The sequence below is a fragment of the Podarcis liolepis genome (assembly GCF_965112155.1).
Source record: "Podarcis liolepis genome assembly, chromosome: Z".
Taxonomy (NCBI): Eukaryota; Metazoa; Chordata; class Lepidosauria; order Squamata; family Lacertidae; genus Podarcis; species Podarcis liolepis.
In genome coordinates, this window is record NC_139570.1 from 26,011,537 (window position 1) to 26,030,496 (window position 18,960).

At 44.3% G+C, this 18,960-nt stretch overlaps 2 long non-coding RNA genes across 2 annotated transcripts in view; one reads left to right on the top strand and one right to left on the bottom strand.

Moving 5' to 3' along the window:
• LOC310698359 overlaps positions 1–18,960 on the top strand; it is a 525,075-nt gene that overhangs the window by 338,292 nt on the left and 167,823 nt on the right. The gene's annotated exons all lie outside the window — the stretch shown is intronic.
• LOC310698399 lies at positions 8,509–10,588 on the bottom strand. The gene is made up of 2 exons (XR_014521500.1): positions 10,489–10,588; positions 8,509–9,478 (listed from the first exon to the last, which is right to left on the bottom strand). It is a non-coding gene; the product is annotated as an uncharacterized lncRNA (long non-coding RNA).

Here is an 18,960-nt window from a genome sequence, read left to right on the forward strand (position 1 = left end):
TCCCAATCCTTTGAGACATGGATCGCCTAGATCTTAATTAAATCATCAATCATTTTCTGAAGTGGGGGACATTGATACCAGAGGGAGAAGGCATTGCTCTGATGTGGTTAGCCATCTAAAATGTTAGATTCCTGGGAACACAGGAAGCTGTCTTATACTGATCCAGAACACTGGTCCATCTAGGGCAATTAGGTCTGACTGGCAACAACTCTCTAGGGCAGTGTTTCTCAAACTTGGGTCTCCAGCTGTTTTTGGACTACAACTCCCATCAGCTCTAGCTAGCAGGACCAGTGGTCAGGCATGATGGGAACTGTAGTCCAAAACCAGCTGGAGACCCAAGTTTGGGAAACACCATTCTAGGGTTTCAGACAGGAGTTTTTCCTGGCCCTCTCTGGAGATGCCAGGGATTGGACCTAGGATCCTTTGAATGTAAATATGCCGTCCACCCTTCATATTAGCAACTGACCCACTAAATGTGGACATTTGGGGATGCGGGTGGCGCTGTGGGTTAAACCACAGAGCCTAGGACTTGCTGATCAGAAGGTCGGTGGTTCGAATCACCGTGACGGGGTGAGCTCCCGTTGCTTGGTCCCTGCTCCTGCCAACCTAACAGTTCAAAAGCACGTCAAAGTGCAAGTAGATAATTAGGTACCGCTCTGGCAGGAAGGTAAACGGTGTTTCTGTGTGCTGCTCTGGTTTGCCAGAAGCAGCTTAGTCATGCTGGCCACATGACCCGGAAGCTGTACACCAGCTCCCTCGGCCAATAAAGCAAGATGAGCACCGCAACCCCAGAGCCGGCCACGACTGGACCTCATGGTCAGGGGTCCCTTTAGCTTTACCTAAGCTGCACAGTCAGTTTGGAAGATATGGTCAAATCATTCGTATCTGGGAAAGGACACAGAGCGGCTGATGTCACATTGTCTCTGCACTCAGAGAACTTTGTTCTTGGGAGTACAGGGCTTTTGAGGAGCTGGGTACAAAGGTGAAAATTCTTCCTCAAAAGCTGATTACCTCTCCATGATTCTCAGCTTAGCCTGAAGATGCCAGTGTAGCAGTCCATGTGGAGCTGGACCTTCTGATTCCTCTCCCTTCATCCAACAAGAGGATGGCAGAGCCTACCATGAGTGAGAACTGAGGGTAGATCTGCAGCAGCTAGTTGTGAAAAAAGCAAGCTGGAATAATGTGTGCCCCTCCACCACCTCTTGCCCTCCCCAGGGATGCTTTTATAACATGTTCACAAGAAGCAACAGGCAGAGATTAAGCCAGCTTTCAAAACAAAATACATTAATGTTTTCAGATAGCAGAAAAGTTATGTGGCAATTTCTGCATTCACTGGTGGACTCCAAGTTGTAGCTAAACAAACCCTACTTAGCACAGATCTATTAAAATTAATAGCCCTCTAATTTCTGGGGGGTCTGCTCTGAGTATGACTAGCATTTGATACAGACCAATTTAAATTTTCAGAACGCTGTGGAACCATAACTTAACTTAGACAAGAACCCATATTTCTTACCCTACTCACTAAAAGACAACCAATTTATTATGAATTTGTATTGTTACTGGCTTTCCTCCTTAAAACAACAATAGTGCGTTAATTTACAGATAGGGAACCTGTGGTCCGCCCCCCCAGATGTTGCTGGGAATGAAGCTCCCATCAGTTTCAGCCAACATGGCCAATGGCCAGGGGTGATGGGATCTGTAGTCCAACAACATCTGGAGGGCAATAGGTTCATCATCCCTGATTTCCCTTATTTATTCATCATTAGATGGTGTTTTCAATTTCCCCGCACAATAAATCCTAACCAAGGCCTAACCTATGAGGTCACTTCAGGAAGCCTGAGGAGTAGCCCACTCACTGATGCCACAACCCTGACAAACTGGAACGTGTCCAGAGGAGGGCAACCAAAATGGTCAAAGGCCTGGAAACGATGCCTTATGAGGAACGGCTAAGGGAGCTGGGCATGTTTAGCCTGGAGAAGAGGAGGTTAAGGGATGATATGATAGCCATGTTCAAATATATAAAAGGATGTCACATAGAGGAGGGAGAAAGGTTGTTTTCTGCTGCTCCAGAGAAGCGGACACGGAGCAATGGATCCAAACTACAAGAAAGAAGATTCCACCTAAACATTAGGAAGAACTTCCTGACAGTAAGAGCTGTTGGACAGTGGAATTTGCTGCCCAGGAGTGTGGTGGAGTCTCCTACTTTGGAGGTCTTTAAGCAGAGGCTTGACAACCATATGTCAGGAGTGCTCTGATGGTGTTTCCTGCTTGGCAGGGGGTTGGACTCGATGGCCCTTGTGGTCTCTTCCAACTCTATGATTCTATGATTCTATGAACCCCCTGCTGCAGTCCCCCACCAGCCATTTTATGATGTTATACTTCTTAAATGAAAAGGGGACATAGGTATCCACAAGTCATCTGTGTTTTGCTACCTTATATTATTGCTACTGCTATAGTTTCACTGTACATTTTATGTTGTTCGGTATCTTGGAATCTATCGGCTGAAGGGTGGCATATGAACAATTACAAATGAATGGATAAATAAAATGTACTAAAATAAATAAGTGGAATTGAAAAGCATCCTATAAATGATTGGTGGATGCACAGGAAAGGTTGTGTGTGTGTGTGTGTGTGTGTGTGTGTGTGTGTGTGTAGACTAGCATCCAGAAGTGGTCTACCAAGTGCGACCTTGTGCACTGAACTGATGACCTCCCCACCACCTTTTGCAATTGTTAATGCATTGTCTTTCAATGTCATCATATTTTGTTCCGCATGAGCATGGTTTTACCATGGAAAAGCAGCTTACAAATAAACTTACGATGTTGATGATCTTGCTTCTAGAATGATCTCACCAGGTAGCCTTAAGCAAGCCGTCCTTTCAGCCTCAGTCCTCCCCTTTGTAATATGGAGGCTGTTATTACTGCCTACTTTACAGGGCTCTTGTGAGAATTACATGGAAATAAATGTGAAGCATCTTCAGCAGTGAAAAGCACACTATAAAATGCCAAGAGTTGTATCCAGCCAAGTTTTACTCAAAGCAGACCCATTGAAATTAATGGACCCAATTTAGTCATGTCCATAAATTTAAATGGGTGTACTCTGAGTTAACATTGCATAAAACCCCAAGCATGTAAAAGGCAACATTCTTCAAGCAGACATCAAATAGATTACCTATTTTATAATGTTTACTTTGCTGCTAGGGCAACGGATTTTGAAAATTCTGCTTTCTAACCAGAGCAGTTGTTTTGGAAAACTCTTCAGCCCGCTGGGATTGCAAAAATGGAGCAGATAAATGAGTTACCTGCCAAGGCATATTCTGTGGGGCAGCTTATGATAAAAAATTTAAAAGGAAAGGATTCTCTTGGAGCAAGATGCCTCATTTAATTGATGGTTAGTGGCATCTTGCTGTGATGGCAAATTCAAAATAAGCAGCGCTGCAGCCCATTGTGTTATGAAGTAGTAGCTGTTTAAATAAACAAAGCATTAAAGAGTACAAAGACTCACAGGCAATTAAAAAGGCATTATCCATTGTTAGTTACGATGGTACTTGGGGACTTTAATAGTGTCCCTCTCTGGTTTCTTAAGAGGGAATACTGACACTTAGTGGAGAAACCCCAGCATTACAATTAAGCAGTTTTGATTAAACAGGTAGTCCTATTGCCTCATGCTGTGGTCCCACGGTACATGAAATATGTTATTTTATTTAGGTAGGTCACTAGTGTCATGATCCCCGCGACGGGGTGAGCCCCCGTTGCTCAGTCCCTGCTCCTGCCAACCTAGCAGTTCAAAAGCACGTCAAAGTGCAAGTAAATAAATAGGTACCGCTCCGGCGGTACCTACTGAATACAATTTTCTTTCCAATGGTTTTCCCTGTGGTGTGACATCAATTTTATATATGAAAAATAATATTTTACCCTTCCCTCTCACTGTGGCCTAGACAACTACTACTACTATTAAATGTTGCCCCTTCTCTGAACCTCCTGTTTGTATTAAGGGGAGGAAATCCTCACTGGTGCATCTTTGGGGCTACTCCAAACCAGTGGCCCAACTCAGTGCAAGGCACGTTCAAATGGATCTGTCTGGCAATGCATTAAGAACATGAATTAATTAATTAATTAATTAATTAAGAAGTGAATTAGGCAAATAAAACAATGAGAAATATAGTTTATTTATTTTAAAATATTTCACAGTGTGTTGTTACACACTCTCCAAAATACTGCAGAGGAAAATTGAGATGAGTTTCTTTGAGGGCTGCGCTCCTGTGTGAGTCATGCGAGAACATGGTCCCCCCAGATGTGTTTCTTTGGGGGCTGCAATCTTGCAGGAGCCAAAACTGGGCATCCTGGGAACCAATCAGCCAGGATGGCTTCTGTACTTCTAGGATGTCCCGCAGAAAGTGGGACAGTTGAGGGGTATGGTATTTAGCCCATTATTTTGAAGATCCTGAATAAATTTCACCAGCCTTTGCCAACCTAGTATTCTCCTGATGTTTGGACTACAACTCCCAGACTGCAGGGCTCTCCAGTCCAAGTGCAGTTTATCTTATGGCCAAAGAACCATAAGAAGGGAGAGCAAGCAGGGGCCTTTAATTGCCCACCAGCGGTTAGAACCAGGACAACAGACTGACCAGCCCCACAGGCATCTGCAGGCTGCAGTCTTCTCCACTGGGATGAGGTATATTTCTGTTTTAAAAGGTAAAAGGACCCCTGACCATTAGATCCAGTCATGGCCGACTTTGGGGTTGCGGCGCTCATCTCGCTTTATTGACCGAGGGAGCCAGCATACAGCTTCCGGGTCATGTGGCCAGCATGACTAAGCTGCTTCTGTCGAACCTGAGCAGCACACGGAAATGCCATTTACCTTCCTGCTGGAGCGGTACCTATTTATCTACTTGCACTTTGACGTGCTTTTGAACTGCTATGTTGGCAGGAGCAGGGACCAAGCAACGGGAGCTCACCCCGTCGCGGGGATTCGAACCACCAACCTTCTGATCGGCAAGTCCTAGGCTCTGTGGTTTAACCCACAGTGCCACCCGCATCCCTTATTTCTGTTTAAATCATACTAATTATTTCTAAATTTGCACCTATACTTATAAATCAGCACATGCAAATTTTAACTTCAAATTGCCTTAAGTTAACCCAGCTGCACAGAGCTTGTCTGAGGCCAAGGGTAGAAGTCTGGGAGGCATGGGGCATTCTTGGCATGACAGAATAAGCCTGGCAGGCCCTTGGCAGGGCCCCCCAGCCAGCTTAGTCCTCCAAGGCCCAGGGCAAGTGTACACAGCTGCCCTGCTCTTCACAGTCCTGCAGCTGGACTTGTGGCTTCTCCTGCTCATTCTGTTGAGTAGGGGTCCTCAACTTGTGCCCCAAAGTACTGTCCTGACTAGTGTAAAGTTTATTCAGGCACAACCCAAACTATGCATATTGCCTGGCAGGGTTTAACTGAGTGGCAGAATCAACACTCCATCTGCACCCCTGTTGAGGATATGTCCTATGTAGAAGGTGTGTTGTTGTTGTTGGGGAGGTGTCTGGCAAATAGCTGCAGTCTGGACCTGGTGCAGCAATTGGATTTGATGCCATGGCCGGCTCAGGTTCCAATGGAATCAGGCAAGCTCGGCCCTTTCCCACTGTGCGATGCCTGATTTCAGGGTTTACCACTGGTGGGGATCCTGCCAGTTGCACTTTCACCACCCTCATGTTCTTTAAAAGGGATTGTGGGAAGGTGGGTCCTCCCCCCACAACAACCCACCATGTTTGTGTTTATACAGGACACATTTTGGGGATAGGAGAATTTGCAAGGAAACAAAACACATAGAAACTTAAAAATGGAAATAAATGGTTTTGGGTGGAGAAATTCTACAATTATGAAAACTGAACTGGGAGAAAAATGCAACATATAATGTCTCCAACACAGATACAAAAACCGAAGGGTCAAAAAGCATTGGCTTTGCATGCAGAAAGTCCCAGGCAGAGCTAGGAGTGTCGCTTGCCTGAAATCCTGGAGAGCCACTGCTAGTCACTCTGCACAGTACTGAGCTACCTGTCAAAGGCTTGACAAGGAAGCTTCCTGTGTAGGAGTAACTTCAGGGGAAAGGCACACATTTTGCAAGGTCCCAGGTTCAATCCCTGGCACCTCCAGGTAGGGCTGGGAGTCTTCCTTGGCTGAAACGTTGGTGGATCACTGCCACTCAATGTGTACAGTACAGAGCTCAATGGACCAAGGATCTCAGGAAAGGTGGGCTATAAAGGCTATAAATAGTAAAAAGAACTCCCAATCAACTATCATTGTGAAGCTTGAATTTGTCAGTATTTGAAGACATGCACTTTAAATATATAGTGTGTTTGCAGCCTCTGTTAGCCATGCTGGTGCATATAGGAATGCATTTTGAATAGGCCACTGCTGCAGTGTGTAAGGCAGCAGCTGTGCCAAGCAACCATAGGAGGTCACTAAGGCGCTACCTACAACAAGGGAGCGAAATATATTCTGCGTGCAGGGCAAGCTTACAGGAGCAGTGTTAGCAGTTAAACACCCACTTTTAACCTCGCTGTGATCTTGGCAAGAAAACCTCTATGCATCTATTCATTTTTCTGTTGAACTAAGAGATGCCATCAATGCATTACTTATTTTGTTCCCTGCAAAATAAGCATGCAGCTCTGCCCTTGAATCTTTGATAAGAACTGCCCCTCATACTAAGGTAAAATTGAGTATGCATATTGGTGTGTGTGTGTGTGTGTTCATTGTTGATTGAGATTTTTTTCAAAACATGCTGAGGTCAAAGGATACATGATCTACATATAGGTTTAGAAAGCTTCCTTCTGAGCTACATGCAATATATATATATACACATATACATATATAGTTTCCCCAAAAATATTATATTTAATAGATTTTAAAATGCCTTTCAGGATAAATTATCCTCCCAATGTGATTTCAAAATAGTAAAGAAAACACCACAGTAAGGTGACGTATTATTAAAACAACAACATAATGAAACAGCATTAAAATAACATTAGAAAAATAAAAACAATCAGATAAAAAGTTCAGCTGCAGATAAAATGACAATATTAAAAACAGCAGCATTAGATAAAACAGTTATTGAAATGCAGAAGCATAAATCATCCAAATGTCATCTGGAACAAAGCTAAAAGATCTTTGGGGCTCTCCAAAAGGCAGACAAAGAAAGAGGGCAACAAATGTATTTTTCTGGAGGTAATATTGCCCCAGATGTTCCGGCCCAGCCCAGCCACCCACTCCCGGCAGGGCAATATTACAGAATATCAGCCATATTTACCTATAGATGTGGGCGGGGCCAGCTCTATCATTAGGTACAGCAAGGCAGCAAACTTAGGCAGCAGATTTTAGGAAGGGATCAGCAACAGCTGCAGGTCAGAGCTGTTTGCCATGCAATCTGCCCTGTGGCCAATAAGCCACCTTAGGGATGGGCAAGTCTATCAATCTCCATTTCTTGCATCAAGATAGCACTAGAGACAGATTTGTGCTAAAGACAGATTACTTTGTGTGTGTTGCTTTATATCTCATACATTTGAATTCTATTTTTCTTCTTAGCTGAATTGTAATGTTTTAATCTGAAGTTTGAGAGCACCAGTTTTCTGTTGGTGGATTGTGACCTGCTCCAAAGTGTGCTGCCGCAGGATCACAGCCACCATGGAAATATACGTTAATAGATTAAGAAATGGGTCCCCAAATGTATGTTTGGGTTAAAAGTGGGTCCTGGGCCTGAAAATGTTTAAGATACCTGTTTAAAGGATACCTTGTTTAGTTGCTAATTATGATGTTTGAACATGTGGGATTTTCATTGTATTTTTGTGGTTTGTTTTCATGTGCGATGCTTTCTTATGGTGCTTAAGACGATGCCCTACTTCTGTAATATTCTATAATGTGGGATTTTCATTGCATTTCTTTTGTATTTGATCTCTCCTTACGATGTTTTAAGATACGTACATTGTGTACCACTTACATATTTCCCCTCCAAACACAAGGTAATGTGATAGAAGTTCATAAGATTATACCTGACCTGGGAAAAGTCAATAGAGAAATATCTATTCTCCCTCTCTTGTAACACTAAGAGGAAGCTGAATTTCGGAAGATTCAAGACAGATACCAGAAAGTCCTTTTTGGTGTAGCTCAGTTAAACTATGGAACTTTCTCCCACAAGACTTGGATGGCTTTAAAAGAGGATCAGACAACTTCATGGAGGAAAGGGCTCTCCATGTCTCCTAGTCACAATGGCTATGCTCTACTTCCACAGTCAGAGGCAATGATGCTTCTCAATTCTGGTTGCTGGAAACCACAGGAGAGAAGACTGCTATTATGCCTATGTCCTGCTTGCAGGCTTCCCATGGGCAGCTGGTTGGCCACTATGAGAACAGGATGTTGGACTGGACTGGCCAACGACCTGATCTAGCAGGTTCTTCTTATGCTCTTAAACAGTGTGTAGACTTGTTAAATAAAATATGTAACAATAAAATATGTTCAAAGTGACAGCAGGGTTTTTCCATTCTTTATTGGTCCTAGCATGCCGTGTTGCATGCTAAGATCTTCTCATGCCCCAAGCATGGTCAAAGTAATCCAGGAAATGATGCAAGCCTACATATCTACTCAGAAGCAAATCCCATTGAGCTCAATGGGGCTTACTCCCAGGTCAGTAGATTGCAGCCACTTTCTCTGGTATAACACATAATTCATCTTAATATTATTAGGTTCAGGTTGCATGTCTGCAAAATGGCTCATTCTCCCCTTGTAGTTAGTGGGACTCACTACCTGGTGAGCGAGTACAACAAGATGGGAGGGACGGGACGCAGTTTTCTTGCTATGCACCGGATTGCAAAGAGCGCACCCTCCAGCCACCTGCCTTGGCGCTCTTCGCCTCTGGATGTCAGCCCTGCCTCAAAACCCGGCTCCTTCCTTCGGGCAGCTGGTTGAGAGCGGCGGGTGAATTGCCTGCCTTGCGGCGAGATGATGAATAGGGGAGTGACCCCCTTTCCTCCACCCGGCTGAGCTCTCATTGACTGGAGGAAGGGGAAGGGTTTCACTTCCGCCTGGTTGCAGGAATCAAGCCCCCCCCCCATATATATTAGAATAATCCCAATAGATCATCTCCTCACCCCCCTCCCAGTCAAAAGGGGAAAACATCCCCCTCCCCAGCCGTTCCTATGCGCAATGGAAAGCAGACGGGGCCTTAGACGTTTCCCCGTCCCGCCCTCCGCAAGCCAAGCCCTTGAGCATCCTTTCTCTCTTCTCCCTCCAGGAGGCATCTTCGCGGTGCTCTCCGTTCATCAGCGCCAGGGAGGGCCGACCGGTGTTTTCCTCCAGCGCGGAAGAGGCGAGAGAGAAGGTCTGTAACATTGGAAAAAGGGGTGGATGATGCGTTGGTTGCTGGCGATGGTGCCTCTGTTTACCTAGCCGGCTCGCTCTCTCTTTGCAAGGGGCTACTGTCTTTGCGCGTGCCTGAGCCTCCCTGTGAAACAACACTTGGTTTGAAACAAAGCAAAACAAACAAACAACAAACATGCACGGATGCCAATCAAACAGCAAGCCAAGGCTGTTAATATCTGCTCTGTAAGAGAGCCTGTCTCAACTCCCTCTGCAGTCCATAAGAGAGGGCACCCCCTGGCCAATTTCATCCACTTTGATCAAGTGCAAAATGTCCCCCCACTTTCTCCAGGTGGCATTGCTCACAGGTGGGCAGCCCGGCCCTGTACACACTTACTCGGGAGTAAGTTTCCCTGTGTTCAGTTAGTCATTTCCTCCTGCGAAGAGTACATAGGACTGCAGCCAAGCAGCACAATTCTGACCGAGATACAGTGGTACCTCGGGTTAAGTACTTAATTCGTTCCAGAGGTCCGATCTTAACCTGAAGCACCACTTTAGCTAATGGGGCCTCCTGCTGCTGCCGCACCACAGGAGCACAATTTCTGTTCTCATCCTGAAGCAAAGTTCTTAACCCGAGGTACTATTTCTGGGTTAGTGGAGTCTGTAACCTGAAGCATATGTAACCTGAAGCGTATGTAACCCGAGGTACCACTGTATTCAATTATATCCCACTGAATTAAATGACGCCCAAGTAAATATGCCCCGGGATCATGGACCTCAGTCCCTTGTGTAGACACAACTGATGCATGTTTTCCTTGGAAAGAAAACCATCCTAAATTATGTGGAGTTCACCCACTGAATATTTATATGCCGCTGTATCATGAAGTTTTATTACAGCGGTTACAACACCATAAAATATAAAAACATAAAACCAAAAGTTGAAAACAAGTTAAAAGCAAAAATAAATTAAAGCCAAATATCAATAGACCATTGTGGGGGATGTACTCTTAGTTGCCTGCATAAGCCAGGCAAAACAAAAGCATTTTCAGCAAGCATTTAAAAGTTGGCACAGAAGGCACCTGCTGAATAAGGCAGCCTCCCCTCTTTCTATTTAATTCAGCCTTTCATTCATAACCATGAAGACTGGAATCTTACTTCTTCTTTTTAAGAGAAGGAGCCATAGCTCAGAGCATCTGTTTTGCACACAGAGGGTCCCATGTTCAATCCCCAGTATCTCCAGGTGAGGCTAGGAGACACTCCCTTTGTGAAATCCTGGAGAGCCACTGCGAGTCAGGGTAGACAATACAGAGCTAGGTGGAACTATGAAGACCTTATCACATAGGTCAGTGTAAGACCTATGTCAGCAGCTTCCTATGTTTCTACGGGAGCAACCTTACTTGCTGGAGATACTGTGGTGCTACATCATGTGTACATACACGACAGGAGTTAAGCACCACCAGTGCTGCAAGTACAGTTAAAAATGGTTTTGAATTACATGCTGCTTGAATTGGTGCTTAAGTACCAATTGAGGGTTAAGGTCCATGCATCTGATGGACTCACCTATGAAAGCCTGTGCAATGGTCAAATTTATTAGTTTTTAAAGTGCCATGAAGTTCCTTCTTGTTGTTTTTTTAGCAACAGACTCTCATGGCTAGCTCTCTGGAATCTCTTCATGAAGTAAGCTAGCGTGTCAGGGAGAAAGCTACTGTGATCCTTACCTTACAGTCCTTATAGTGTGTGAATTTTTATGTAGGAGAGCATTCCATTATGTGCTTGCCTACTTTGCATACTAACATGGTACGATCCTGGGAGGGCTGTACTAAGTGTTTGTTTTCTCCTGAACGCATGCACGTGTGTCTTTTTGTGTGCTGAGATTTGAAGTTCTGCACAGGAAACTGTGTGCCAATTGCAAGTGCCTGTGTTTCATCATATGAATATGTATACTTATGTCACGCATGTGTTCACTTCAGTAGCAAAATGGGCATTTTATTTTATTTTATTTTATTCACTTGCAGTATTGCCTTATCCCATATATGCCCACCCGACAGATTCAATCTGTGAAACTACAGCTGCCACATAATAGTCTTCCTGCACTTGTAAGAAATCAATCTTTCAGTGTAGCTGCACCTACAATTTCACTTTGGAACTCCCTGCCTATTGACACCAGGCATATGCCTTCGCTCTTTTTCAGTGCCTGTTTTTTTTTTAAAAAAATGTTTAGGCAATCCTAGCCAGACACCTAAAAGTAATATATGCACTATTTCTTTTTAGCTATTATAACTCTATGTGGAAGGTGGGGCAAACACCCCCTTTTGTTGCTGCTTTTGTTAAACAACTTGGAATCAGAATCCCTTCTGATCTACTGCAAATCACTCAGAGGTCTACCAGTAGAGCCTGATTTACATTTTGCCCACTTCTGCAAATAAGAGAAATGAGTGCATTGGATACTGAGCAATGATCCACATCACTGTCTCCAGACTAGTCATACTGGCAGGCCTCAAAGCTATTAAAATTGCCCAGCAAGCACATTGGACTTTTCTTAAAATTTGTCTTCCCTGAAAGCCATTGAAGGCTTGCTGAGTTAAATCGATATCTGACATGGACACAGAATAAATGACATAACTGAGGAAACACAAGAAGTGTGTGTCAGAGTGAGAAATATTATATAGAAATCTTCTAATAGAATCTGCAGGCTCTCCTTTATGATTCATGTCTCTAGCTTTTCCTTGGTCAGGGCATGACTTGGCCACAGTACTCCATGCTCTGGTAACTTCCAGACTGGATTATTGCAATGTGCTCTATGTGGGATTGTCCTTGAAGATGGGTCAGAAATTTCACCTGGTCCAAAATGTGGTGACTTCGGTTGCCCTGGGCTTCCTATAAACCCTGTTCTCAAACAGCTGCTTTTGCTGAGAGTTTGTTTCCTGACCCAATTCAAGGTGATCTGTTTAATGTTCTAAACAACGGGCTCCAGATATCTGAAGGACTGTCTCCTTTCCTATAGATACTCCTTTCCCAGATCAGCAGAGGGGACCCTCTTGGCTGTTCCACCTCCTTCAGAGGATTGCCGTGTGTATGGGGGGGGGGGGTGAGGCTTGCTTGGTAGATGGCAAGCAAGATGCTATGGTAGCACCTAAGTAGTGAAGATCTCCCCCATTGAGGTGTGCCTGGCTTCTTCACTATGCAGCTTTTGCATGCTGAAGATATACCTCTTTACCCTTGAGTCCTGAGATGTGTTTTTAGCCTACTCCTGTGATTGCAATTTGTTTTAACAGTTTTCAACCCTGAATTTTCCATTGTTGTAACCTGTACTAGGACCTGCTAGTGAGGGGTAGGTAATATAATTAAAGACGTTAACTACTACTACTACTACTAATAATAATAATAATTTGGGTGGCTGCTCTTACTTTGTAAAGAAGATAGAGTTTTTTAAAGAGAGAAATTCTCTGCTTTGTTGAGATTTAGTTCAAGAGACAGAGTAAGGTAATAAAAGTATTATCAAAGGTTTAAACTCTTGCTGATGGTATTTTAAGTCCCAAACAACTTGGGACCAGTCTATTTAAGGAACTGCCTTATCCTGCACGTGCCTGTCAGATCATAGCAGTCTTCAAGAGAAGCAGATTTGACCAGGCCACATACCCCTGAGGTCCCTTTCATGACCACCTGCAGACGGGCTTTTCTCCAGCACCTATTTTGTGAAATTCAGACACATGGCAATCACCTCAATGCTATGCCTTAGATCAGGGTTAGGGCACATTTTTCAGCCCAAGGCTTGCATTCCCTTACAGTCAACATTCTAGGGACCATATGCCAGTGCTGGGAAGGGCCAGAAGCAAAAATGGGCAGGGCAGTGAATGTTAATTCTACCTTTGTATAGTAGGCTAGTTTCTACACATACTTACACACCCTTCTCTACCCTCTGTCCAGGAGAGCAAGGTCATCAGAGTTCAAGGACACATTCTAGCCCAGGAAGGTGCGAAGCAGGGCTGGGCAAAGTCCCATGGACCAGATAAATGGACCTGGAGGGTCACCCCCTGGGGCTGAGTTAGATGCTTGCACAAAACTTTGCATTAATGCAGGCTTACCCTGTACCTAGATATGTTGTCTGTACTATTGCTTTACTATTTTCCTGCATTTTAGTTGCATTTTTTCATTAGAAGTATAAAAATTCCTCTATTTCGGTACCGTATAGAAATTGAGCATTGTGATTGCATTTCAGTTTTCATTTATTTGTTGCAAATCTTTCAGAGATAGTTGTTGTTACCTTATTGCTGCACTTCTCTGTTGATGCTCTTGACAGTGGCGTAGCGTGGGGGGTGCAGGGGGGGCCGGCCGCACCGGGCGCAACATCTGGGGGTTAGGGTTAGGGGGCGCAAATCCATGGGTTAGGGGGCGCAAATCCATGGGTTAGGGGGCGCAAATTACTTGCCTTGCCCCGGGTGCTGACAACCCACGCTACGCCACTGGCTCTTGACATTCATAATGGTCAGTGATTGTTGGAAGCTTGGGTGAAGTGCTGTTGGCAGGTATGGTCTGGTGTCCCTGAGATCTGGTGCAATGAATTAACTCATTGAGAGAGGTTCCAGCTAGCTACTCAGCTTGCTACCTTTTTCTCTAAATGCCCTCCAGCTTCCCCACTTTTATTTCATTTGATTGCCCAAGATCTAGACCACAGGCTTCTTACTTTCCTTCTCAGCCAACAAAAGCTGGGGAGGGGGGCTTCAACTTTTGTAGCTAAATGCTGCTCCTAAGCAGCTTATGGCGAGAGCCTGGCTTAAGCTTCAACGAATGTTAAGAATGAGCTATAAATTGCAGATCTCATCATGCTAGTATATATGTAGAGAGACAAAGCTGAAGATCTCCTGTTTCCTTTGTCAGCTTCTTTTGCAGGGTAAAAGAAAGCATAAATTTGTGCCCACGCTGATTGGGTGGCTGTAGGATGCTGGACACAGAGATCCTAATCCAGAAATAGCAATGGGTCTTCAACATCCCTCCTTGCAACTATTAATGATTACACCACTGATTTGGACAGGTAGGCAGGATAACCCACCTGTCAATCACATGGTGTTGTAATGACATCTTAATGACAAGGAGCTGGCCCACAGAACCAAAAGGTTTCCTTACCCCTGCACTAGATATTAAGCTAAACATGTGGCTACTAGTGAGAGCACCAGTACCTTTCTCAGGTTCCCCCTCCATGACTTCTTGTTATAGCTTTTCTTTCTGCCCTAACATCATGATAGCAGGAGACCATGTGATGTCAGCTTGGATTTTAAGATGCTTTGAACAAAAGATTCGGATAATGGAGCTCCAAGCTCTCAAGCCCTGCTCAGCCATGTACATCGTTATTTTATTTATCCCAACTTTTATATCCCACCATTCTGTTGCAGCACAGAAACTTTAAAAAGATGCAATGAAACAAGCTGTGATTCCGTCGGAAAACAATGGCAAAGAATGGCAATAAAATTGCAACTGTAAAGTATACCAGCTCCAGCACTAAAGTGCATCATCTGGATACCCTAATTAAAAAGAAGAAGAAAAGCCCACTGCAATAAAACCATTTTCAATGTGCACTTAAAAGCAGGCATGGAAAAAGCCAGATGAACTTCTTTTGGGTGGCCAGTCCATTATTTCCATTATTTGGCATCACATCCAAAAGGATGCTCTCTGTCATACCCTTTAATCAAGTTGTGTAATGGGAGAAAGGAATAATCATTTTATTCTCTGCCCTTTACGTTTTCTCTTGTTAAAATTGTTTTAATAAAAGTTAAGCTCTTGATTGGATATTAAGGATTGCAGCCACAGCTCACTCTGCAATTGCTTGGTTTCAGGATTTTCTTTTAATGTGAATCAGCTAGCTGAGCTCATTTGGTCAGTCGACCTGTCGTGATTGAATCTGATTTGGCCAGAGGGATTCATGCTGGCACAGACCTCTACAGTGTATACTCATTCTGGGTAGAGCTTAGTCATCGGGGGTCCTAAGGCACCTCTGATTTTGATTATGAATCCTAGAGACTGGAGCTTGAGTCCCCCAAATAGGATGCACCCTTCATTGAAAAGCCACAGTAGGGTAACACCTTTATTAGGATCAACTAGATCCTTTTCACATGTACTACTAGAAAGCCAGGAGTCCCCCATCTTGTATTTGTGCACCTAGTTCTTTGAGACTAGGTGTGAAACCTGACATTTCTCACTATTGTAAGTTTGGGCCCAGTTAATTTTGGCCCAGTTATGGTCTGCTGTGCCTTAATCTCTTGCCTTGCTTTTTATACTGATCCGAGCATTAAAGTTTTTGGAAGAAACCATATTACAAATTTGAGTACTTTATCTGGCAGGAATAAGGACAGGCAGGGAGCCAGGGCCAAATAATCTGAGTCTGTGCTGAGTTGTACAGGGGCAATACTGAGACTAAGGAGGAAGAGGAAGCTGACAGGCAGTACTACCCTCTAGACTGGTTGCAAGTAGGCTTGCAATGAGGCTTGGCTGACATTAGGGGGCCAGTGCATTATTTGCTCTAAGGCTCTAGTGCACCTTTGGACAGAAGTTGTTATATTTGTATCCCAGCCACCTGACTGGGTTGCCCCAGTCACTCTGGGCGGCTTCCAACAAAATATAAAAACACAGTGGGGTATCAAACATTAAAAGTTTCCCTATACAGGGCTGCCTTCAGATATCTTCTAAAAGTCAGATAGTTATTTATCTCCTTGACATCTGGTGGGAGGGTGTTCCACAGGCAGGCTCCACTACCGAGAAGGCCCTCTGCCTGGTTCCTTGTAACCTCACTTCTCACAGGAAGGGAACCGCCAGAAGGCCCTCGGAGCTGGACCTCAGTGTCTCCACTGAACAATGGGGGTGGAGACACTCCTTCAGGTATACAGGGCTAAGGGCGTTTAGGGCTTTAAAGGTCAGCACCAACACTTTGAATTGTGCTTGGAAACATACTGGGAGCCAGTGTAGATCTTTTAGGTCTGGTGTTACATTACCCCAGTGGTTGCTCCCAGTCACCAGTCTGGTAGCCGCATTCAGGATTAGTTGTAATTTCTGGGTCACCTTCAAAGGTAGCCCCACACGGAGTGCATTGCAGTAGTCCAGGCAGGAGATAACCAGGGCATGTACCACTCTGGCGAGACAGTCTGCGGGCAGGTAGGGTCTCAGCTGGCATACCAGATGGAGCTGGTAGACAGCCACCCTGAATACAAAATTAAATAAATTTTATAATTATACAGTTGGAAGAGGCCTTACAGGTTTGGCCTCTAATCTTGGAGACTGAGGGAGCGACCATAACTCTCCCAGGCACTTGATTCCATTGTCAAAGATACTATTAAGGCATTCCTCCTGTAATTTAAGTAATGCTGAGCCATCCATGTTTTGGAGTTGGAGGCAGCTGATAGCCATCATCATGCCCTGGATTGGTTGTAAGAAAGCAGGCGGGTGGGAGCTGGTTGGGGGCAGACTGAGACTGATGGAGTGGTACCCCATTTGCCCGAATGCAGCAGCCTCCAGTGTCTTGAGAACTTCTGGGTGGAAAGCTGAGTTCACTAGAATGTGTAAATTCATGTTACCTTGTTCTGGAAAGTGGAAGAAGGGGGATCTCTCTCTCTCTCTCTCTCTCTTATAGCAACTGGGTTTCCATGTTGCGTCCAGCTTCCATCCAACCTCATTTTTAACCAGCCCTGGTTTCTTTTCAGTTAGCGGTGTGATTACAGGGCAATTCATATTTTACTAATGAAACCTTTTCTGAGAGGCTGGTGAACCTTGACCTTTGCATGACAATGTATTTAAAAAACCAGGTGATTGTTGATTGGATTTTTAGTGATGTTCTGTGGGCGAGTGGCCTTGTGGCTCATTTGATGCAGAGGGTGGCTGACGTCTATAATGAAGTGTCATGTGTCTTCCATAACACGACAGGTGCTGTGATGGATGCACAGAGGAAGGATAGGATTAACTCTGCTTGCTCACAGGCACAGTGAAGGTTTTCTAGCTCAGTTTGTGATCCAGGAGAACCATTAGGATGACATGCAAATAATAATAATAATAATAATAATAATAATAATAATAATAATAATAAAATGTTCTAAGGATTTAGCAATCTGCTCTTTACATCTAGCAATATTCGCCCTTGGGAAGAAAGAGGCCCATTCAGTGGGCTGTGTGAAGTTCTGCTAATGGAGTTTAGCTGTGCTTTGTATGAAGAGGTGCCTTCTCTCTCTCTCTCTCTCTCTCTCTCTCTCTCTCTCTCTCTCTCACACACACACACACACACACACACACACACACTGCAAAATGAGCAGTCAGCCATATTCATTACTTTGCTAGCCAAGCCAGCAACTCTCTCTCCTCAACTACCCCAGAAAGCCACATCTAGCTCTTGTGTTTATTTAGGAACAAACGGCATTTATTATCGATTAATAAAATGACATTAATTCACTCCGGCAAAACACAGGTTTTGTTGAAACTGATCTATATCATTTTATTATAAAATCAATCATACATGTGTGCATATGTACAGACGCAAACTTCATAGGTAACCTCTAACCGAAGTGAGCTGCTGGAAATCCCATACATGCTTTTAAAAGAAAGCATAGACTCCTTCCAAATTAGTATTTTTTCCCTTTGCTGTCCAGGCATACCATGCTGCTCCAGCAGGGCCGGCCCGGGACATTTTGCCACCTTAGGCAAAAGAGAGTCTGGTGTGCGCGCCCCTCTGCCACTGACACCACTGCTTGATGTGACTGGAGGTGGTTTGGGGAGCCCCTGTAGAGAAGGAAAAAAAGAAGGCTGGAGAGGAGTAGGGGGCAAAAGCAGGAGAACTCCCTCCCTGGAAACATTTGTGAAATATAAAGCTACAGGATTTCAGCAGTAAGCTATGGGACATGCACCTGCTGGAAATGAAGCTGTATATCTACCCTGAAACTTTTGCAGGCACGAACAGTAGTGAGAGCAAAATCATGTATAACTGCCCTGATACCATCATGAGCACAAATCATCCGGAAAGCACAATAAAAAGGATGCCTGAAGATGCCCATGGAATGTGTTTTGAAAATGGAAGCCTGATCTTGAGGCACTTGGTTTTATTAACAATGAGACTAGCACAGATCTGCTATACCTGTAGGGCCAAGCATTATCTATACCTCTGTGCTAAGTCCACATTCTGAGTCACACCAAGAGGCGGGGAATCCTGTAGGGGGCTCTGCAGACAATGGAGAATATAGGGAGCTGCCTTAGAGCAAGTAAGACCTTTGGTCCATCTAACTCAATATTGTCTGCACTGACTGGCAGCAGCTCTGCTGAGTTTCAGGCAGCAGGTGGAAGGCTGCAGCTTCGGCATCCCTGAAATAGATGCTACTTTCAAGTAGAGGATTGCACTCTGTGAAGTAGGACACATGGGACCCGGAGTAGCAATTCCCACAGCTGGCAGTTCTAAAACTGAAACCATCTTGGCCATTTATCTTCAAGCTGCTTAGTCTGTTTTTCTGCAAAACACAAGTTCCCCAGCTAAGTCTGATATGAGTAGGCTGCAGAAGCTCAAATTGTAAATGCTTCTTTGTTGATTATTCTTCCTGTCTGTTTTATGATTTGTTGCACCCTCCCTGGAAATTGAAGGAATAAAAGACAGGATTTAAGGAG